General features: G+C 46.5%; 1 protein-coding gene across 1 annotated transcript in view; it reads left to right on the forward strand.

Moving 5' to 3' along the window:
- The window catches only part of LOC139362634 (uncharacterized), a 59,384-nt gene extending 42,663 nt beyond the window's left edge, over positions 1–16,721 (forward strand). The window contains exon 6 of the mRNA XM_071094144.1: positions 1–16,721. This exon is cut by the window's left edge and continues 3,558 nt beyond it. The gene's annotated coding sequence lies outside the window, so the exon portion shown is untranslated.
- Positions 16,722–23,926: the final 7,205 nt, after the last annotated feature.

The raw sequence follows: 23,926 nt of genomic DNA on the forward strand, positions 1-23,926 counted from the left end.
GATTCCAAGTCTTTGATATTGTGCATAGTGCTGCAATAAACATACATGTGCATGTGTTGTTATAGCAGCATGATTTATAATCCTTTGGGTATATACCCAGTAATGGGATGGCTGGGTCAAATGGTATTTCTAGTTCTAGATCCTTGAGGAAGCGCCACACTATTTTCCATAATGGTTGAACTAGTTTACAGTTCCACCAACAGTGTAAAAGTGTTCCTGTTTCTCCACATCTTCTCCAGCACCTGTTGTTTCCTGATTTTTTAATGATTGCCATTCTAACTGGTGTGAGATGGTATCTTATTGTGGTTTTGACTTGCATTTCTCTGATGGCCAGTGATGATGAGCATTTTTTCATGTGTCTGTTGGCTGTATGAATGTCTTCTTTTGAGAAGTGTCTGTTCGTATCCTTTGCCCACTTTTTGATGGGGTTGTTCGCTTTTTTCTTGTAAATTTGTTTGAGTTCTTTGTAGGTTCTGGATATTGGCCCTTTATCAGATGAGTAGATTGCAAAAATTTTCTCCCATTCTGTAGGTTGCCTGTTCACTCTGATGGTAGTTTCTTTTGCTGTGTAGAAGCTCTTTAGTTTAATTAGATCCCATTTGTCAATTTTGGCTTCTGTTGCCATTGCTTTTGGTGTTTTAGACATGAAGTCCTTGCCCATGCCTATGTCCTGAATGGTATCACCTAGGTTTTCTTCTAGGGTTTTTATGGTTTTAGGTCTAACATTTAAGTCTCTAATCCATCTTGAATTAATTTTCGTATGAGGAGTGAGGAAAGCATCCAGTTTCAGCTTTCTACTTATGGCTAGCCAATTTTCCCAGCATCATTTATTAAATAGTGAATCCTTTCCCCATTTCTTGTTTTTGTCAGGTTTGTCAAAGATCAGATGGCTGTAGATGTGTGGTATTATTTTTGAGGGCTCTGTTCTGTTCCATTGGCCTATCTCTGTTTTGGTACCAGTACCATGCTGTTTTGGTTACTGTAGCCTTGTAGTATAGTTTGAAGTCAGGTAGCGTGATGCCTCCAGCTTTGTTCTTTTGGTTTAGGATTGTCTTGGCAATGCAGGCTCTTTTTTGGTTCCATATGAACTTTAAAGCAGTTTTTTCCAATTCTGTGAAGAAACTCATTTGTAGCTTCATGGGGATGGCATTGAATCTATAAATTACCTTGGGCATTATGGCCATTTTCACGATATTGATTCTTCCTATCCATGAGCATGGTATGTTCTTCCATTTGCTTGTGTCCTCTTTTATTTCACTGAGCAGTGGTTTGTAGTTCTCCTTCACATCCCTTGTAAATTGGATTCCTAGGTATTTTATTCTCTTTGAAGCAATTGTGAATGGGAGTTCATTCATGATTTGGCTCTCTGTTTATCTGTTACTGGTGTATAAGAATGCTTGTGATTTTTGCACATTGATTTTGTATCCTGAGACTTTGTTGAAGTTGCTTATCAGCTTAAGGAGATTTTGGGCTGAGACAATGGGGTTTTCTAAATATACAATCATGTCATCTGCAAACAGGGACAATTTGACTTCTTTTCCTAATTGAATACCCTTTATTTCTTTCTCTTGCCTGATTGCCCTAGCCAGAACTTCCAACACTCTGTTGAATAGGAGTGGTGAGAGAGGGCATCCCTGTCTTGTGCCAGTTTTCAAAGGGAATGCTTCTAGTTTTTGCCCATTCAGTATAATATTGGCTGTGGGTTTGTCATAAATAGCTCTTATTATTTTGAGATAGGTTCCATCAATACCGAATTTATTGAGAGTTTTTAGCATGAAGGGCTGTTGAATTTTGTCAGAGGCCTTTTCTGCATCTACTGAGATAATCATGTAGTTTTTGTCTTTGGTTCTGATTACATTTATTGATTTGCGAATGTTGAACCAGCCTTGCATCCCAGGGATGAAGCCCACTTGATCGTGGTGGATAAGCTTTTTGATGGGCTGCTGGCTTAAATTCTTTTAAACTTAGAACTGCAGCCCCACAACAGCTGTCAATAATCTCACCACCACACCAAGCCTAAATTATTTTTTTTTTTTTTGAGACGGAGTCTCGCTCTATCACCCAGGGTGGAGTGCAGTGGCTCAATCTCGGCTCACTGCAAGCTCCGCCTCCCAAGTTCACGCCATTCTCCTGCCTCAGCCTCCCAAGTAGCTGGGACTACAGGCGCCCGCCACCACGCCCGGCTAATTTTTTTTGTATTTTTTAGTAGAGACGGGGTTTCACTGTGTTAGCCAGGATAGTCTTGATCTCCTGCCTGTCTTGGCCTCCCAAAGTGCTGGGATTACAGGCGTGAGCTACCACGCCCGGCCCTAAATTCTTTTAAACTTAGAACTGTGGCTCCACAACAGTTGTCAATAATCTCGCCACTGCACTCCAGCCTGGGCCACAGGGCAAGGCCTCATCTCAAAAAAAGAAAAAGATACATTTTTAAAAAGTAAAAAAAAAACTTAAAAAAATTTTTTTCTAAAAGACAGGGTATCTCAGCTGGGAGTGGTGACTCACGCCTGTAATCTTACACTTTGGGAGGCCAAGGCAGGTGGATCACCTGAGGTCTTGAGTTCAAGACCAGCCAGGCTAGCATGGTGAAACCCCGTATCTACTAAACAAATTCAAAAATTAACCAGGCATGGTGGCAAGTGCCTGTAATCCCAGCTACTCGGGAGGCTGAGGCAGGAGAATCGCTTGAATCCGGGAGGTAGAGTTGCAGTGAGCCAAGATTGCACCACTGCCCTCCAGCCTGGGCAACAGTGAGACCCTGTCTCAAAAAATAAAGGGTCTCCCTCTGTTGCCCAGACTGGAGTGCAGTGGCGCGGTCATAGCTCACTGCACCCTTGACCTCCCAGGCTCAAGTGATTCTCCTGCCTCAGCAGCTGGGACTACCAGCATGCATCACTATGCCTGGCTAATTTTTTAATTTTTTGTGGTGATGGTCTCGCTATGTTACCCAGGCTGGTTTTGAACTCCTGGCCTCAAGTGATCCTCCTACCAGGGCCTCCTTGCAAAGAGCTGAGAGGACAGGCATGAGCCACCATGCCCGAACCCCCGAAGCTGCCTGTTCCTTGAGCACGATGTGTAGCAAGGGGAGCTGGAGTGAGAGCAGCACCATGGAGAAGGGACAGGATCGCCACCCTGAGCTGTGTGACGTTAGGCCAGACCCTTCTTCTCCAAGCGAGGTCAAACACACGGGTGATTTCGGGAGCCTGTGCCTGCTCAGACAGCCTGGATTTAGCTTCTTAGGTGGATGGGAACCTGTGAGGGTTTGGAGATGCTGGGAGAACTTTTTCCTGGGAGAGCTTTCCAAACAGAAAACAAACAGAACCACCCTGGGCCCCACTGAGGGAGGATCCTACCACAAGCCCTCACCACTGTTGTGCTCCACGCCGGTGGTGATGGTGATGTCATCGATGTAGGTGGTGGGTGTCATGTACAGAAGCACCAACCGCTGCAGTCCCGCGTAGTTGAAGAAGTCAAAGTCTGTTTTCTGGACAAAGTAACCCTTGGGATACCTAGCGTGGGAGGACTGAGGTTTGCTGGGCCCTTAACCTGGGTCCCTTGACCTCAGCTCACTGGCCTCCCCAGATCCAGGGCTTCCACTCTGCGAAGGCCACCCTGTGCCTAGCAGGAAGACCACGGTGTGGGACGGGAAGGTGGGTGTGTGCGGTGGAGACAGGATGGTACCCACTTGGAGGTGCTGGTCATGTAGCGGATGGTCCCTGGTGGCAGGGTGGAGGGCGTGAGGATGTTGTTGATGGCAATAGTGACGCAGAGGCAGGAGGGCAGGGGCCCAACCTCGACCAGGCTGCTGATGTCAGCCCCTCATGCTCTAGCGAGTCGATCCTATTCACCCACTGCAGACACAGGAGATACGGGGAGGGCATGGCAGGTCAGGGCAAGAGGCGGGGCCCTGCTATCGGGCACTCCCTCACATAACCTGCAGCATGGGGCTCAGGGGTCTGCCAGCCAGGCAGGAAGGATGACATCCCAATGGGGTAGATCAGGCCACCTATCCCTCTATACAGGGCACAGCCCCCAGGGTAGCGCAGGGTCCCCCACCATCCCACCGCAGGAGACAGGCTGTGAGTGGCAGTTGGGGTCCCATGCTGTTCAGCAGCCGTGCCCACTCAACCCACCCTGCCTGCTCCTGGCTGCACTGACCACGATGGCATAGGAGTGGGCAGTGCCAATCCTCAGCACCACTCGTGCGCAGATCCTGGGTCCATTGCTCTGGCAGGGTCACCTCCCCTTCGTACCACACCTACCTGAAAAAATGCTACAACCACTAGTCCTGGCCGATGTCATTGAAGCTAGAGGGAACCCACATGTCCAGGGTGGGGCCCAACTGCAGAGAGAAGAGCCAGGTTCAGCTCCTAGGCCCCCAAAGGGATCCAGGACAAGTATGCTGCACAGCTGTGCCCCCAGGCCTAGTGGAAGCCCTGACACATAGCGGGGAATCTTGGCGGAATGGACAGATAACTTGCTGATGACAGGTGAACTGCCAGGGCGGTTTGTGCACCTGGGTCAGTGGGGCCAGGAGTTCCTCCTTGGAGTGGATGGGGCCCACTGTCTCCCGAGACAAGTGAGAGCCCAGGGACTCATCCCAGCCCGAGGCAAGAGGATTCAGACCCGTGACTAAGAGGCAGATGACCCACTGCCTGTCACAGGGAGGAAGGCTGGTTGGGAGGATGGGGGGGCTTTGCTTAAGACACTGTGAGTGGGGCGCACACTGGCACTCAGCCCTCTCCTCTCTTCCTCCTGTACTGAATGCCATAAAGTCAGAAAAAGAGGATGCAGACCAGGCAAAAGCAGCCCAGACTTGGTGCCACTTCTCTGCTGACTACATCCAAGTCAGGAGGGGACCAGGGGTGGTGTCCTTGGTCTGATGTCACATCCTGTCCTCTATCAGAACCTTGAAATCCAAGGGACCTTCCTGCCTCGGCAGAGTTGACCTCAGGATGCCTAAACTGTCCCCTCCTCCCGATCCCTGGGCCCAGCTCTGTGCGGCACGTGCCGCTCTGGCCAGATGGGTGTCTGGGTGGCTCATGCCTGTAATCAGCACTTTGGGAGGTCAACGTGGGAGGATGGTTTGAGGTCAGGAGTTTGAGACCAGCCTGGACAATGTAGTGAGACCCTATATCTTAAAAAAAAAAAAAAAGGCTTTTTGTTTTTCTTTTTTGGGACAAGAGTCTCACTCTGTCGCCCAGGCTAGAAGTAGCATGATCTCGGCTCACTGCAACCTCTCCCTAATGGGTTCAAGCAATTCTCCCTCAGCCTCCCAAGTAGCTGGGATTACAGACATGTGCCACCACACCTGGCTAATTTTGTAGTTTTAGTAGAGATGGGGTTTCACCATGTTGGGTGACCTGGTCTTGAACTCCCGACCTTATGTGATCTGCCCACCTCGGCCTCCCAAAGTACTGGGATTACAGGCTTGAGTCACAGTGCCCGGCCCAGGCAAATTTTTTAAAACATTTGTTTTAGAAATGGGATCTCACTATGTTGCTCAATGTGGTCTCAAATGATCTTTTTTTTTATGAGATGGAGTCTTGCTGTCACCCAGGCTGGAATGCAATGGTGTGATCTCGGCTCACTGCAATCTCCACCTCCTGGGTCAAGCAATTCTCCTGCCTCAGCCTCCCAAGTAGCTGGGATTACAGGCAGCCATCACCACACCTGGCTAATTTCTGTATTTTTAGTAGAGATGGGGTTTTGCCCTATTAGGCTGGTCTCGAACTCCTGACCTCGTGATCCGCCACCAAGCCCAGCCCTCAAAAGATCTTTCCACCTCAGTTTCCCAAGTAGCTGGGACTCCAGGCATGTGCCACCACACCTGGCCAAGTTTTGTAATGTGTTTCCAGTCTTTATAACATTAGGATCTTGGACTTAGGCGTCCCAGTTCCCATGATCATGGTAAGCAGAGTACTTTATTTTTTTTTATTATCTTTTTTTTTTTTTGGCTGGGCATAGTGACTCATGCCTGTAATCTCAGCACTTTGGGAGGCTGAGCTCAAGATTGCTTGAGCTCAGGAGTTTGAAACTGGCCTAGGCAACATAGCAAAACCCCACCTCTAAAAAAATACAAAGATTAGCCAGGCGTGGTGGCACATACCTGCAGTCCCAGCTACTTGGGAGGCTGATGTGGGAGGATTGCTTGAGCATGAGAGGTTGAGGCTGCAGTGAGCTGTCATCATACCACTGTACTGCAGCCTGGGGGACAGAGCAAGACCCTGTCTCAAAAATAAAAATAAAAAAATATATATATATGGGTAGTACAGGAAGAAGTAACATTAGAAGTCTGGGTGCAGTGGCTCATGCTTGCAATACCAGCATTTTGGGAGGCTAAGGCAGGCAGATCACCTGAGGTCAGGAGTTCAAGACCAGCCTGGCCAACATGGCAAAATCCCGTCTCTACTAAAATACAAAAAATTAGCCTGGTGTGGTGGCACAAACCTGTAATCCCAGCTACTCGGGAGGCTGAGGCAGGGAAATCGCTTGAATCCCAGAGGCAGAGGTTTCAGTGAACCGAGACTGCGACACTACGCTCCAGCCTGGGTGACAGAGCAAGACTCTGTCTCAAAAACAAACAAACAAAAAGAGAAAAAAGAAATAATATTGGATATATATGGACCCAGAAGCTCATGTGTGTGAAGTATTTCGAGTCATCAGAGAAGTACAATTGTAAGCATATAATTTAATTCTTGTTGATACCTCGTCGTAATGTATCATCACTCCTAACAGAATGGCCTCAATCATTTCGTGTGTGAGATCTCACACACATAGAGTTTTTGTTTTGTTTTGTTCACATGTTTTAGAGACAGGGATGTGCTCTGGCACCCAGACTGGAGTGCAGTGGTGCAATTATAGCTTACTGCAGCTTCCAACTCCTGGATTCAAGCAACCCTGCTGCCACAGCCTCCTGAGTAGCTGGACACAGGTGCATGCCACCATATCTGGCTAACTTTTTAAAATAGAGTTTGCATTTTTATGAGAATTATGTGCACTAGAAGTTATTACAATTCTTGTGTTTATAGGGTACAAACTTGTACCAGTACTATAAACAATGATAATATCTTTTCATGAAGTCACAGCCCAGTAGTTCACACTTTTTTTGAGATGGAATCTCACTCTGCCTCCCAGGCTGGAGTACAATGGCACAATTTTGGCTTACTGCAACCTCCAACTCCTGGATTCAAGCGATTCTCCTGCTTCAGCTTCCCAAGTAGCTGGGATTACAGGCACACAACACCACACCTGGCTAATTTTTGTATTTTTAGTAGAGACCGTGTTTCACCATGTTAGCCAGGCTGGTCTCGAACTCCTGACCTCAAGTGATCCATCCGCTTCAGCCTCCCAAAGTGCTGGGATTACAGGCGTGAGCCACCACACGCAGCCAATTTTTTTTTTTCTTGGAGACAGATCTCACTCTGTTGCCCTGGATGGAATACAGTGGCACCATCACATCTCACTGCAGCCTCGACCTTCCAGGCTCAAGTGATCCTCCCATCTCAGCCTCCCAAGTAGCTGGGACCACATGCATATACCACCATGTCCTGCTCATTTTAAAATTTTTGGGTGACATTTTGGGGTCTATGTTCCTCAGGCTGGTCTGTCTGAAACTTTTTGGCTCAAATGATCCTCCCACCTCCCCTCCCAAAGTGCTGGGATTAAAGGCGTGAGCCACCCTACCTGGTCTCTTGGTGCACTTGAAATATAATTCATACTCCTTACTACTGCCAAGAAGGCTTTGTGTGACCCAGTCCCTGCTCAATTCTTACTCTCATTCACGGTTCTCCAAACATTCAAGCCACTTTTTCTTCCTTAAAAGCCCATTCCTGCCTCAGAGACTTCGTATGTGTAGCTCCTATAATTTCCGCTCGTCATTGAAGCCTCAACTCAAATGTGGCATCCTCAGTGAGCTCCCCTCTGCCCACTTTTTAAATTATGACAACTAACCATAGAAGTTCACAAAATATTTCTTTCTCCCTTTTTTCAGACATGAAGTGGAATTGCGTGTCTTTGACCCTGTCACGTGAGGGGTGACCATGTGACTTTTTTGGTCAATGAAATGTAAACAGCAAATTTTTTTTTTTTTTTTTTTTTTTGAGAGAGGGTCTCTGTCACCCAGGCTGGAGTGCAGTGGCATGGTCTCAGCTCACTGCAATCTCTGCCTCCCAGGCTCAAGTAATCCTCCTAACTCAACCTCCTGAATAGCTAGGACTACAGGTGCATGCCACCATGCTGGGCTAATTTTTTGTAGAGATGGGGTTTTGCCATGTTTGCCAGGCTGGTCTCAAACTCCTAAGCTCAAGCGATCTGCCCCGCTTGGCCTCTCAAAGTGCAGGGATTACAGGCATGAGCCACCATGCCCAGCCTTAAACAGCAAAAAAAAATTTTTTTTTGACGTGTAATCTCACTCTGTTGCCTAGGCTGGAGTGCAGTGGCATGATCTTGGCTCACTGAAACCTCTGGCTCCCAGGTTCAAGTGATTCTCCTGCCTCAGCCTCTCGAGTAAGTGGGACTACAGGCATGTGCAACCACATCCAGCTAATTTTGTGTATTTTTAGCAGAGGTGGGGTTTCACCACATTGGCCAGGTTGGTCTTGAACTCCTGACCTCAGGTGATCCACCCACCTCAGTCTCCCAAAGTGCTGAGATTACAGACATGAGCCACCGCGCCCGGCAAACAGCAATATTTTTAAGAGCCAATGTCTGATTTTCTGCATCTCTTTTTCCTGCCTTGGTGATCATGGAAGCATGTGTGAATTTAAGCATCCCTCAGCTGGGATCCCTGAGCAACTTATGGAAATCATAGCCCCCTTTCCAACCTGTGATGGATGTGTAGCATGAATGAGAAATAAATCTTTATTGACTCAAACAACTGAGGTTTTGGAGTTTGTGACTGCAGCCTAATTAGCCTATCTTGACTGATACACCATGTGCCAGACAGACCCTCATCTACCTGTATTATCTCATCTACTTCTTACAACAACCCGATAAAGTGGCTAGTCCTCTTAGGTTGTTATAAAGGAAGAGCTGAGGCTGAGGGTGGGTCATTTGTCTCTCTTTTGTCAAAAAGAGATTTGTTTGGCTCACGGTTCTGCAGGCTGTACTAGAAGCATGGCCCCTGGCATCTGCCTCTGCTGCAGCCTTGGAAGCTTTCATGGCAGAGGGTGAAGGGGAGCTATGTGCAGATCACATGGCAAAGGAGGAAGCGAGAGAGCGGAGGTGCCAAGCTCTTCCAACAACTAGTTCTTTAACTTTTAAACTTTTTTTTTTTTTCTTTTTTTGATAGGGTTTCGCTCTTGTTGCCCAGGCTGGAGTGCAATGGCATGATCTTCACTCACAGCAAACTTCACCTCCCAGGTTCAAGCGATTCTCCTGCCTCAGCCTCCCAAGTAGCTGGGATTATAGGCATGTGCCACCACACCCAGCTAATTTTGTATTTTTAGTAGAGACGGGGTTTCTCCATGTTGGTTAGGCTGGTCTTGAACTCCCGACCTCAGGTGATCTATCCGTCTCAGCCTCCCAAAGTGCTGGGATTACAGGTGTGAGCCCCTGCACCCAGCCAGTTCTTGCAGGAACTAAGAGTGAGAATTGGCCAAGTGTTGTGGCTCACACCTGTAATCCCAGTGCTTCTGGAAGCCGAGGCAGGGGGATCACTTGAAGTTAGGAGTTCAAGATCAGCCTGGCCAACAGGGTGAAACTCCATCTCTACTAAAAATACAAAAATTAGCTGGGCGTGGTGGCTGGCACTTGTAATCCCAGCTACTTGGGAGGTTGAGGCAGGAGAATCCCTTGAACCCAAGAGGTGGAGGTTGCAGTGAGCCAAGATAGCACCACTGCACTCTAGCCTGGGCAACAGAGTAAGACTCCATCTCAAAAATTTTTTCAAAAGCCAGGCACGGTGGCTCACACTTGTAATCCCAGCACTTTGCGAAGCCGAGGCAGGTGGATCACCTTAGGTCAGGAGTTCGAGATCAGGCTGGCCAACATGGTGAAACCTTGTCTCTACTAAAAATACAAAAACTAGCCAGGCGTGGTGGCGGGCGACTATAATCCCAGCAATTCGGGAGGCTGAGGAAGGAGAATTGCTTGAACCTGGGAGGAAAAGATTGTGGTGAGCCGAGACACTGCCATTGCACTCCAGCCTGGGCAACAAGATTGAAACTCCATGTCAAAAAAGAAAAAAAGAAAAAGAAAACATTTTGTAGTCAGGGTCTCACTATATTGCCTAGGCTGGCCTTGAAATGCTGGCCTCAAGCAATCCTTCCAGCTCAGCCTCCCAAAGCGTTGAGGTTACAGGCATGAGCCACCATGCCTGGCCTCACACTTTCAAATTTATGCCTGAAGAAGGAATTGACAGAGTCTTGGGTTTTATTATGCACTCATACAGAGAGAGAAAAGCAAATTGCTAATTTTCATCCTCTGTGTTTATATACATATATATGAAATGTAGTTTTTATTTTTTTTATTTATTTATTTTGAGACAGAGTCTCACTCTGTCACCCAGGCTGGAGTGCAGTGGCATGATCTTGGCTCACAGCAACCTCTGCCTCCCTGATTGAAGTGATTATCCTGCCTCAGCCTCCCGAGCAGCTGGGACTGCAGGCGCATGTGACCACGCCTGGCTAATTTTTTGCATTTTTAGTAGAGACAGGGTTTCACTATGTTGGCCAGGCTGGTTTTGAACTCCTGGCCTCAGGTGATCCATCCCACAGTGCTGGGATTACAAGCATGAGCCACTGCACCTAGCGGCGGAGTTCCTTATATTTAGAAAACAAAATAGTAAAAACCAGCAACGTTCCAAAACAGTAACCACAATTATGCTTTATTAGTTCATTCAGTCCCATGTAATTAATTCTTGTTCTGCTTGATCTTGTGTTAGCAGTTTCATGAATGTCAGCTTCTCTGCTAGAGAACTGGGAATTCTTAGTTCATTGATAGGATCTCAAAGTTATTAAAACTATCTTGTCATTAAGCATTTTGTAGCTGAAACTACAGGATTGCAACACCAAACCCAGCTAATTTTATTTGGTCTTTTTGACAGGCTGGAGTGCAGTGGTGCAGTTTTGGCTCACTGCAACCTCCGCCTCCCAGGCTCAAGCAGTCCTCCATCTCAGCCTCCCGAGGAGCTGGGATTACAGGCATGCACCAACATACCTGGCTAATTTTTAAATTTTTTTAAAGACAGGGTCTCACTGTGTTGCCCAAGTTGTCTTGAACTCCTGGACTCTTGAACAATCCGCCTACCTCGGCCTTCCAAAGTACTGGGATTACAGGCATGAGCCACTGGACCGGCCTATACAACGTTTTATATTCTTACAAGTTTCTTTCCTTCTACATTTTCCACTTTCTCATTCTGGAACAATTCATTCTACTTTGTGACAAAATGATTTTTTTTTTTTTTTGAGATAGAGTCTCACTCTGTTGCCCAAGCTGAAGTGCAGTGGCATGATCTCAGCTCACTGTAACCTCTGCATCCTGGGTTCAAGCAATTCTCTGTCTCAGCCTCCCGAGTAGCTGAAATTACAGGCACCTGCCACCATGCCCTGCTAATTTTTGTATTTTTAGTAAAGATGGGGTTTCACCATCTTGGCCAGGCTGGTCTTGAACTTCTGACCTTGTGAACCACCCACCTTGGCCTCCAAAAGCGCTGGAATTACAGGCATGAGCCACCGTGCTCGGCCATCTCTTTTTCATTAATGGAAACATATCCTTCATACCTCATACCTTTTCTTATAAAAAACACCCTATATTCCTTGCATACTTTTCGTACAGAGTCATTTCCTTTCACCCTTATTACATTTAGTAGGTCAATTATATATATTGATTTGAATTCTTAACCCTTCCTAGCCTCAAACTCCAGGGCTCAACAGATCATTCTGCCTTATCCTCCAGAGTAGCTGGGACTACAGGCATGCACCAGCATGCCCTAATGTTTGTATTTGTAGTAGAGATGGGGTTTCATCATGTCGGCCAGGCTGGTCTCGAACTCCTGAGTTCAGGTGATTCACCCACCTCAGCCTCCCAAAGTGCTGGGATTACAGGTGTGAACCACCATGCCCAGCTGACACCTTCCGTTTTCATTGTCAGTCTAATACTGGGAATCACATCTCTTCTTTTTTTCTTTTTTTGAGACAGAGTCTTGCTCTGTTGCCTAGGATGCAGTACAGTGGCACCATCTTTTCTCACTGCAGCCTCCACCTCCTGGGATCAAGCAATTCTCCTGCCTCAGCCTCCCAAGTAGCTGGGACTACAGATGCACACCACCACACCTGGCTAATTTTTGTATTTTTTTTTTTTATTAGAGTTGGCATTTCACCATGTTGGCCAGGCTGGTCTTGAACTCCTGACCTCAAGTGATCCACCTGCTTTGGCCTCTCAAAGTGCTGGGATTACAGGTGTGAGCCACCACACCTGGACCATATAGAAAGGTTTTAAAAGGCAGGGAGGCTGAGGTTACAGGCAAAGTCATCAATCAATACATAAAATGGTTTGGCCCCAAAAGGCAGGATATCTTGAAGGCTCTTGGCTAGGCTGGTCTCGAGCCCCGATCTCAGGTGATCCTGCCTCAGCTTTCCAAAGGGCTAGTATCAGGGGAAGCCACCTGCAATATTTCAACATAGGTTCTTTCTATTTTCCCTAAGTGTCGGCTGGTCTGAGAAATAAAGAGAAAGAGTACAAAGAGAGGAATTTTACAGGTGGGCCGCCAGGGGTGACATCACACATCAGTAGGTTCCGTGATGCCCACCTGAGCTGCAAAAGCAGAAAGTTTTTATTAGCGATTTTAAAAGGAAAGGGGGTATACGAACAGGGAGTAGGTCACAAAGATTACATGCTTCTGAGGCCAACAAAGATCACAAGGCAAAGGGCAAAGCAAAGATCACAAGGCAAAGAGCAAAATTAGAATTACTGATAAGGGTCTATGTTCAGCTGTGCACGTATTGTCTTGATAAACAAACAACAGAAAACAGGGTTCGAGAGCAAAGAAACGGTCTGACCTCAAATTCACCAGGGTGGGTTTTTTTCCCCACCCTAATAAGCCTGAAGGTACTGCAGGAGACCAGGGTGTATTTCAGTCCTTATTTCAACCGCATAAGACAGACACTCCCAGAGTGACCGTTTATAGACCTCCCCCCAGGAATGCAATTCTTTTCCTAGGGTCTTAATATATTCCTTACTAGGAAAAGAATTTAGCGATATCTCTCCTACTTGCACGTCCGTTTATAGGCTCTCTGCAAAAAGAAAAATATGGCTCTTTTTGCCCAACCCCACAGGCAGTCAGACCTTATGGTCATCTTCCCTTGTTCCCTAAAATTGCCATTATTCTGTTCTTTTTCAAGGTGCACTGATTTCATATTGTTCAAAGACACACGTTTTATAATCAGATTTCATATTGTTCAAACACATATGTTTTACAATCAATTTGTACAGTTAATGTAATCATCACAGGGTCCCGAGGTGACGTACATCCTCAGTTTACAAAGATAACAGGATTAGGAGACTAAAGTAAGACAGGCATAAGAAATTATAAGAGGGCCGGGCGCGGTGGCTCAAGCCTGTAATCCCAGCACTTTGGGAGGCCGAGACGGGCGGATCACGAGGTCAGGAGATCAAGACCATCCTGGCTAACACGGTGAAACCCCGTCTCTACTAAAAAATACAAAAAACTAGCCGGGCGAGGTGGTAGGCGCCTGTAGTCCCAGCTACTCGGGAGGCTGAGGCAGGAGAATGGCGTAAACTTGGGCGGCGGAGCTTGCAGTGAGCTGAGATCCGGCCACTGCACTCCAGCTTGGGCGACAGAGCGAGACCCCGTCTCAAAAAAAAAAAAAAAAAAGAAATTATAAGAGTATTATTAGAGAAGTGATAAATGTCCATGAAATCTTCACAATTTATGTTTCCTCTGCTGTGGCTCCAGCCAGTCCCTCCGTTTGGGGTCCCTGACTTCCTGCAACATGCTAGGATTACAGGTGTGAGCCACCATGCCTGGTGAAACCCTGTCCCTACTAAAAATACAAAAATTATCCAGGTATGGTGACAGGCACCTGTAATCCCAGCTACTCAGGAGCCTAAGGCAGGAGTACCGCTTGAATGTGGGAGGCAGAGGTTTGCAGTGAGCCGATGTTGCACCATTGCACTCCAGCCTGGGCAACAAGAGTGAAACTCTGTCTCAGAAAAAAAAGAAAAAGAAAAAAGAAAAGGCATAAGTGACTATTCCTCTACCCTTCCGCCAGATGCACATTGTGTATTTGGTGAAAGGCTGATCAAAGGCTGGGCATGGTGGCTCACGCCTGTAATCCCAGTACTTCAGGAGGCTGAGGCAGGTGCACCACCTGCAGTCAGGGGTTTGAGAACAGCCTGACCAAGATGGTGAAACCCCATCTCTACTAAAAATACAAAAATTAGCCAGGCATGGTGGCACACACCTGTTATCCCAGCTCTTTGGGAAGCTGAGGCAGGAGGATTGCCTGAATCTGGGCACTGGATGTGGCAGTGAGCCAACTTTGAACCACTGCACTCCAGCCTGGGCAAGAGAGTGAGACTCCATCTAAAAAACAAACGAACAAAAAAACCCACAAACAAACAAAAAATTTATGGCTTCAATAGAAGCTGACCAACTGATCCCCATTCCCTATCCCCCCAGCCATAACTACAATTTTAATGAGACAAGAGACTCTAGTTAAAACTTTCTCCTGATAAACGCCCACTGACCATGCACTAGTTCTGGCTGAATGACAGAAATTACACATCTGCATGCCTTTGTGTCCTGAAAAGAACGTTTGACAGATAAAATCTAACTGTACATTTAAGAGTTAAGTCTGCATCCCAAAATGAACATGAGTCCTACATTACATGCATATTTATTGGTTCAATACACATGTGTCAGGACCGCCTTCATGAATATTCACAGCTCCTCCTATAACCTGTTAAATATATGTAACCATTCTGCTGTCAGATCACCATAGAAGCTGCGGGTACAACTGACAGTGCAGAACTTAATTATTAATCAATTTAATAATTAAGACTGAATGCTGGTCAGGCATGGGGGTTCACACCTATAATCTCAGCACTTTGGGAGGCTGAAGCAGGTGGATCACATGAGGCCAGGAGTTCGAGACCAGCCTGGCCAACTTGGTGAAACCCCATCTCTACTAAAAGTTTTTTTAAAAACTTAGCCAGGCATGGTGGTGCACACCTCTAATCCCAGCTACTTGGGAGGTTGAGGCACGAGAATTGCTTGAACCCAGGAGGCAGAGGTTGCAGTGAGCCAAGATCACACCCCTACACTCCCACCTGGGCCACAGAATGAGACTCTGTCTCAAAAAAAAAAAAAAAAAGAAAAAAAGATTGAATGCTGTGTGTACTTCCAGGATAACTCTGAAAACATCCTCAGCCCTACAAGACATGCACAAGCAAACCAGTCCAGTACTCTGTCTGATCCCACAATATCTTTAAATCAATGGCTCTCCTCATGATTTGTATCAGGCTTCCTCGTGGGAAAAGTTGCTCGTGATTATAGCCGTGATTACAGGGATAGGATTATTCTTCTGCTGCAGACTGTATTGCTGTTACACACTCCCCATGACGCTCCAGCAGATCTCTTCTCTAAGTTCAGGGACTTTCAAGTGCTGTCAACTCTGGGTGGATAAGTTCATTCCGTGGCCCCCTGACTATGCCCCTTTTCAATACGAAGTAGCCAGAATGAATCAGTTGCCTGTTTTCCATAGAGACAGAATGAAACTTGACAGTGGGGAGTTTGTAACCAGGGACCTCAGTTATTTAAATCACCCTCTTTCTTTTACTTCCCTCCCCTCTGACCGCTTTACTCCTAACCTCTCTAGATACTCCCCTTCGGCAATGCCTCCTTATCCAATTATGCGCTTAAAACATTCCAGACCAGGTGCAGTGGCTCACACATGTAATCCCAGGCTCACATGTGTAATCCCAGCACTTTGGGAGACCAAAACAGGAAGACTGCACGAGCCCAGGAGGTTAAGACCAGCCTGGGCAACATAGGGAGGCCCTGTCTCTACAAAAAAATTTAAAAATTAGCCAGGCATAGTGGCACATACCTGTGGTCCCATCTACTCAGGAGGCTGAGATGGGAGGATTGCTTAAGCCCAGGACGTCAAGGCTTCAGTGAGCCATGATTGCACCACTGCACTCCAGCCTGGGCGACAGAATGAGATCCTGTCAAAAAAACAAACAAACAAGCAAACAAACAAAAAAACCAGACACTACTCTTGAAACAAATCAGGCAGGGAGCCACTGTGGAATTTTCCCACTTGGGAGGCGTTGGGCACAATTAGTCCACCACCATCAGGCCAAAGTCAGGTAATCACCAACCAGACCTCCAGAAGGGCAAATCTCCTAGATAGCCGCTGGAAGAGGATCCACAGACCTGCACGCTGCACCCCGCACCACGCCCACATGCCTCTCACACCAAGCTTCCCTTTAAAACTCCTACGGTGAATTTTAAAATATAAGATGGTACTTTATAACACTAGCTCACCCTCTTCTTGGTTTTCTGACTTTCCAATTAAACCTGCTTTTCCTCCCATCAACCCTCACCTCTTGTGTTCTGGCTTTTAAGTGGTAAGCAGCTGAACCTGGGTCTGGTTACATGGCCACATCACCTACGTGTGCGCGTGTGCGAGTGGGCAGAATTATATGGTGACATCTGAATGGAGGAGGGATCTGCCCTCAGAACTCATTTCCTCTGTGTCTCCAGTCCCCACTGACCCTGGGAGAGACATCAGATCATAGGACAATTTATGATGTGACAGGCTGTGTGCAGGAGAACAGAGCCTCAATTCTTCAAGACACCTGGAGTCTCCCTCCAGCCCAGGACCTTCCTGACCCATGCTGGGTGATTCACAGGTACCCACATGTCCTTGACTCCCCTGATATCATTCACTGGAAACATTCAACCCTCGGCTCACTACAACCTCCACCTCCCGGGTTCAAGTGATTCTCCTGCCTCAGCCTCCCGAGTCGCTGGGATTTCAGGTGTGTGCTACTATACCCAGCTAATTTTTGTATTTTTAGTAGGGTTGGGGTTTGATCATGTTGGCCAGGCTGGTCTTGAACGCCTGACCTCAGGTGATCCACCCGCCTTGGCATCCTAAAGTGCTAGAATTACAGGTATAAAATGTATTTTTTAATATTCAGTCCTTTTCCAGGAAAAAATACTTTAATATGGAGACTTGAGCCTACTTTATATGAAGACTTGAGCCTGATGTCATAATAATAATAATATTAAATGCAGAATAGCACAAATGGAGGTATTCTTAAGAATTCTTTTGTAATGTAAACATTCATAGCCCCAATTGGTTCATTTTGTAGATTTAGATATTCTTCCTTAAAACCAGAAATGCTTTTCTACCAAGACTTTTATTCATATGTAAAGAAATAACACCTAAGGAAACAGTGACTGAAAGATTTCATTCTAGGCAGCCTGGCAGAAAGAGACCTCGGTCACTCGGTTCTGTGGTTCCCTGATTGGTGGTGCATGAAGAAATTGCCTTATGTTTTTTATCTGTTTCAACTGCAGAACGAAAGAAGAGACATGTGAGATCTGTATGGCTTTGGATTCAGTTCCAAAGTTTGCCTCCTGGACTCAGAAACTGGCCATTGGTCTGAATTAGACTGAGAGCTGGCAGGTCACTCAGCCTTCCTTCACTTTGTAGATGATGAAAAAAAAAATTGGGAGTTCAATAAAACCGGGACTAAAATCCAGGTCTCCTGATTTTCCAAGTGAAGCCAAGATTCTGCCAGTCACCTGCTGTGTCCCTCTTACACTCCTAGAGCCTTTGCTATAAGCTATCTCCTCTCCAGCTGCCGCAAAGCCGAACCCCCAGAACAGCCTTGACTTCAGACGGAAGAACTTGATTCAAATCACAGTTACCGCACATTAGCTGGGTGTCCTTGGGCAAATTGCATGCACTCTCTATGCTTTCATTCGCTCCTCTGCAAAATGGGGCTGATGATGTCTGACGTGCAGTGGTATACGTATTTTACAGTGCCTGACATGTAGGAGCAGAGTGACAAACAGCCGTGACGATGGTGACAATGAGGAAAAATGAGCATGGTGGACTTAGACACCTGTCCAGAAACAGACCTGCACAGTGAACTCAGACAAGGGATGTCGCATGAACTTGCCTGAGCCTCACATGGAACATTTGTGGTTTTTCTGCCTTGGGATAGCAGAAGCAGTAGTTTTCCTGTCCTGGGTGTTGTCATGAATTTAATGAGCTACTGTTGGATCAATGCACCTTTGGGGTGGGATAGAGGAAAGCAGTAATGGCTCTTGAGATTCAGGGATTTCCCTGAGGATAGGAAGGCATTAAGTTGGTGCAAAACTAATTGCGGTTTTTGCCATTACTTTTAATGGCTTTTTTTTTTTTTTTTTTTGAGACAGAGTCTCGCTCTGTCACCCAGGCTGGAGTGCAGTGGCACCATCTCGGCTCACTGCAACCTCCGCCTCCTGCGTTCAAACGTTTCTACTGCCTCAGCCTCCTGAGTAACAGATTACAGGCACGCACCACCATGCCTGGCTAATTTTTGTATTTTTAGTAAAGACGGGGTGTCACCGTGTTGGCCAGGCTGATCTCGAACTCCTGACCTGAAGTGATCGCCCATGTCTGACTCCTAAAGTGCTGGGATTACAGGCATGAGCCACCATGCCCAGCCAAACGGCATTACTTTTAATGAAAAAAACCACAATTAGTTTTGCTCCAACTTAATAGATTTCTCAAAAGGAAAATGGAGATGCACCCCATGGAGACTGGAAGAATGAGACAGTTGATGGACAGGAAAAAACCCTGAAGGTAGAAAACAGCAGGGAAAAAAGAACGTGCCACAAGGGACCCCGTGGAGAGTTTATCTTCCTGGAGGCCTTCCTGGTGAGCTATGAAGAAATTATCCTTGACAGTTTTAAGGTTTTTCCCTCCAATGTTGCAAGTCCCCACATCCACAGCCTAATCCAAGCTTGAGTGATAATATGACGGAGGACAGAGTGTCAGGAGAATAATGAAAAGCGGGACCTGCCTGAACTGTTCCGGAGGTAAAAGTAAACTATACAAACTCAAACTTCACCACTCCCAAGGGCAAACATGCATTGTCAGTGATGGCACCACTGATGTCTAGAAGGAAGACAGATCTGTTTTCCTGTCTTGTCTCATAACTTGAGAGGTTCTTCTCTTGCACAGTGGAGACCATCCTCCACATTATGACAATGACACAGAGCCCTTGTAGGTCCTAGCCTTCATCCTCTCTTTACAAATGGCCCTTGTGTGGCCCATTGGAACTAAGAGAGGGGACTATTGCTCAGCCACATACCTCCCAATGACCACACAAAGACCAGAGAAGCTCAGAATTACTGCCCATTGGGATACCACAACTCTCTTAAGGATAAGTTACCTAAGTCTCAGTTTCTCCATCTGCAAAATGGAAAGAATAGGTCCTACCCTATATGGGTATCACATCACCTCAACAAGCAGCTCCAGTTTTATTAAGGCATCCTCTGCAGTGCTTGGCATGTGGTGAAGAGTCACATTGTTGGTTTCTCTCCTCCACTTCTTAGTAATTCTCACTGAAGTGAACTCTCACAGTTCATCTGTGAAAAAATGCTTCCAACAGCACCGTGACAGGACCTTAAAATTTGGGACCCCAAGGAAAGCTTTGCACAAGGGGACATATGGAGCCTCTTCAGAAAGGCTACTCAGCCAGGAAATTGTTTCTAGGAATATGATCTAGCATTATTTCCAGGAAGAAAAAGTGACTCATTGGAAAAAGTGATTGGACTTTTTTCAAAGTTCCCCCTCCCCTTCCAAACTGGGTTCATCTCTACCAAGGTGCAAGGGGCTGGTTAAAGTAAAAGAGGCTTTAAGGGAAAGGAAATTCCAATATTTCAATCTGAGGGTTGTGAGCAGACAGAGAAGATGCAGTTCACCACTGGGGCTTGGTGAGGAGGGGATGGGGAGGGCCTTGGGGGTCTCATGGGAAGACATCTTGTGCACCAACCTTGAACCTTGGGTATTCTTTTTTTTTTTTTTTTTTTTACAGACAAGCTCTCTCTCTGTCACCCAGGCTGGAGTGCAGTGGTGCAATCACAGTTCACTGCAGCCTCTAACTCCTGGGCTCAAGTGATCTTCCTGTCTCCTCACCAAGCCCCAGTGGTGAACTGCACCTTCTCTGTCTGCTCACAACCCTCAGATTGACATATTGGAACTTCCTTTCCCTTAAAACCTCTTTTATTTTAACTAGCCCCTTGCACCTTGGTAGAAATGAACCTCCTGAGTAGCTTGAACTACAAGTGTTCACCACCGCACCTGGCTAATTTTTTTTATTTTTTGAGATGGGGATCTCACTATATTGCCCAGGTTGATCTTGATCTCCTGGGTTCAAATGATCCTCCCACCTCAGCCTCCCAGTGTTGGGATTATAGGCATGAGCCACTGCGCCCAGCAACTCAAGTGTTCTTTCTTAAAAACCACTGGTGGTGACCTTGATCTCTTCAACTTCAGTGATTCCTGACCAGACACCAGCAGGTCAGGAACTCAGGATGATGATCTCACTTCCAGGCCACCCAGTGCTGCAAAGGTGGACAGGAGGCTCCAGATTCCTAGGGATTCAGCCTTCAGGTATCTCCTTTCTGGAATGACTACTGCTGGGTTCCCCTGTGGAACTTGGCCTGCTCTCCCCCAATCCTCTCTCCCCGTGGGTCTCCACAGATTGTCAAAACACCAGCTGGTTCTCCTCAGCCGCTAAGTCTAGGAGAGGAAAGAGCAGAGGAGTTATGGACATGGCTTTGAGGGTTTTTCCATCATCTAAGCGTTCAATATTTAGAGCAATATTGATCCAATTTATCTAGTGTTGTCGTGTTCCATTGGTTGCTAGACAACAGAGTTCTTTCTGCCGTGTACTCTGGATGGCTCATGGGAGTTGGACTACCAAAGAGATTACTTTGTGTATGTTGGACTAAATGGACCATAGGTGCTATACATAAGTGTGGGTGGGGGGATACTGTTTTACTGGGCAGTGTTAAGACCAGTTTTCCTATCATATCTCAGTAATTGCAGTTCAGCCTCCAGAACGAACACAGCCATTCATTTTCACATTCCCTTACAAGATACCCTCTGAGAACAATTTAACACAAAGTTGTGCTGATGCATAAAACCCTATGTCATGTGCTTACCATTCCATCCTCATAAAGTTCAGGCCTGCACTGGAGCAAGGATGGATTTATTCCTTCTCCTTTCCACCTGCCACAAGCCCATTCATAACCAAAAATAGCAACGTGGATTACAAAAGGGCACATTCTGGTTTGCACTTCAATCCTAGTATGGCAGGGTCTTTCTTCATTTCCCTTATCCCATCTTCCCTGTTCATCCCAAAATTGCCTTCCCTGTTTTTGTTTTTGTTTTTGTTTTTGTTTTTGTTTTTTTGGAGGCTCTTTTGTAAGTCCTTAACACAGATGCTTTCTGTGACTTTAAAATCCCGTCAGAACAGCAGGTAATGAGGCACCGTCAGCTTGGGCTACATGGTTCAATGACTTCACATTGATGACGTTTCTTTTAGAACCTGCATGATGACCTGACCTATTTTAGGATGTCTGCTTTCACCATACTTTCCTCCTCCATTTTTGCAATTAGAAGTGAAGATAAAGGGGAATTGGGGAAGGATGGAGAGGGAGAGAGAGAAGAACCTGGAAAGTGATTCTCCAGAAGTAACATGAGAAGCTGCCCACGTTGCCCATAACATTGGAACCACTGTCATAGGGACGATTTCAAGTCCTACTGGAAATGCATGAACTGAGGCTGTGTCTGCAAAATGGGAAGAAACTCCAGAGGCAGTTCTCTGACAAGCTCCCAGGTGCAGCCACAAACCAAAGGCCACATTTGGTATTGTTCAGCATTTTCCTCTGTGAGAAGACCTGTTCAGGAGAGAAATGATCCTGTTCTTCCTAAGAGAAAAGCTATCTAGTGGAGAGAAAGGAAGGGGAGAGTGCAGGGAGAGGCAAGTGCAGGCAAGTGACCAACAACGCACATTTATAGGGAACAGAAATGGAAAACAGATACTATGCAGGAGTATAAAGCATTGCCCTAGGAGCGCCTTCATCAGCCTCTGGAGAATAGAGTTTCTGAGATCCAGGCAAATCATACAGTAAATCATTGGGAGCTGCAGACTCATTGTAAGCAGCTCTAAGCAATGGCCCTCCTGGGCTGCCTGGTACCCTGTCTCAACATCTTTCTAGTGGCTGTGCAGTAGCCAGCATTCCTCTGATAACCATTGAGGTTTTCTTGAGTTGTCCACATTGCAGCTGCCCTGGGTGGTGGACCACCAACCTTAACTTCGTTCTTTCCTCCAAGAGTGCTACAACTCCTTTGCTAGACTCTCCAGATAGTGGCCTTGGTCCTTTTGCATCCTTGTAACTCCCACTCTCTTGGAACAAATTCCACTGGAGCCACTAGAAAATGGCTTACAGAGCTACCATCTCCCTCATGGAGGTCCAGGTCTTGCTGCTCCTGCAAGGTAAGAAGCTCTGCTATAGATGAAAACACCCCATTGCTAGTTAAAGAGACAAGAACATCTATTCAGAGGAATGCTGGCTACACAAAAGACTCAGAGAAGGCAAGAAAGAGTGACTAGAAAAAGGATGGTTTCTGATTTTGTCAATCTATTTTGCAGCTCATAGAAGTTGTTGATTTAAATTATCTATTAAAAGACTTTGTGGCTGGGCACAGTGGCTCACACCTATAATCCCAGCACTTTGGGAGGCCAAGGAGGGTGGATCACTTGAGGTCAGGAGTTCAAGACTAGACTGGCCAACATGGTAAAACCCCATCTCTACTAAAAATACAAAAATTAGCCAGGTGTGCAGCTATTCAGGAGGCTGAGGCAGAAGAATCACTTGAACCTGAGAGGTGGAGGTTACAGTGAGCTGAGATCCTGCCACTGCATTCTAGCCTGGGCGACAGAGTGAGACTCCATTTAAAAAAAAAAAAAAAAAAAGACTTTGTGGGCTCTTGTCTTCAGGAAGCAATTTGTTAGCCAGACTTATCACTACATTCAATTATAGGGTTTTTGTTTTGGTTTTGGTTTATTTTCTCTGGTAGAAACAGGGTCAAGCGATTCTATTAGCTTGGTCTTCCAAAGCACTGGGATTATAGGCATGAGCCACTGCACCCGGCCACCATGTTCAATTTTAGTGACTTGCCAGAGTGGACGCTTATTTCTTACTTGTATTTCTCTGCTTGTGACTTGCCTGGAACGGTGATGTTCTTGGGACCTATCTGCTCTAATGGACTTGCTTCCTGGGCCACAGCCTGGTCAGAGAAGACAGTTATACCTCCAGCTTTCTACCTCCCAGAATGCTGGGACCCCACACCCTTCCATTCCTTATTCTGGCTCTTTTTTTTTTTTTTTTTTTTTTTTTTTTTTGAGATGGAGTCTCGCTGTGTCGCCCAGGCTAGAGTGCAGCGGCGTGATCTCGGCTCACTGCCAGCTCCGCCTCCCGGGTTCACGCCATTCTCCTGCCTCAGCCTTCTGAGAAGCTGGGACTACAGGCACCCGCCACCACACCCGGCTAATTTTTTGTATTTTAGTAGAGACGGGGTTTCACCGTGTTAGCTGGGATGGTCTCGATTTCCTGACCTCGTGATCTGCCTGCCTCTGCCTCCCAAAGTGTATTTTCTCTCTCTCTTTAACTGGTAATGAGGTACCCCACATACCCCAGAGCTTCTTACTTTGGAGGAGCAGCAAGACCTGGCCCTCCTAGAGGGAGATGGTGGCTCTGTGAGCCTTTTTCTAGCAGCCCCGATGGAATTTGTTCCAGGACAGTGGGAGTTACAAGGAAGCAAAAGGACCAGGGCCTCTATTCAGAGAGTCTAACAGAGGAGTTGTAGCACTCCTTCAGCAATGAGTG

This window comes from Macaca nemestrina, chromosome 4 (genome assembly GCF_043159975.1).
Source record: "Macaca nemestrina isolate mMacNem1 chromosome 4, mMacNem.hap1, whole genome shotgun sequence".
In the NCBI taxonomy this organism is placed as follows: Eukaryota; Metazoa; Chordata; class Mammalia; order Primates; family Cercopithecidae; genus Macaca; species Macaca nemestrina.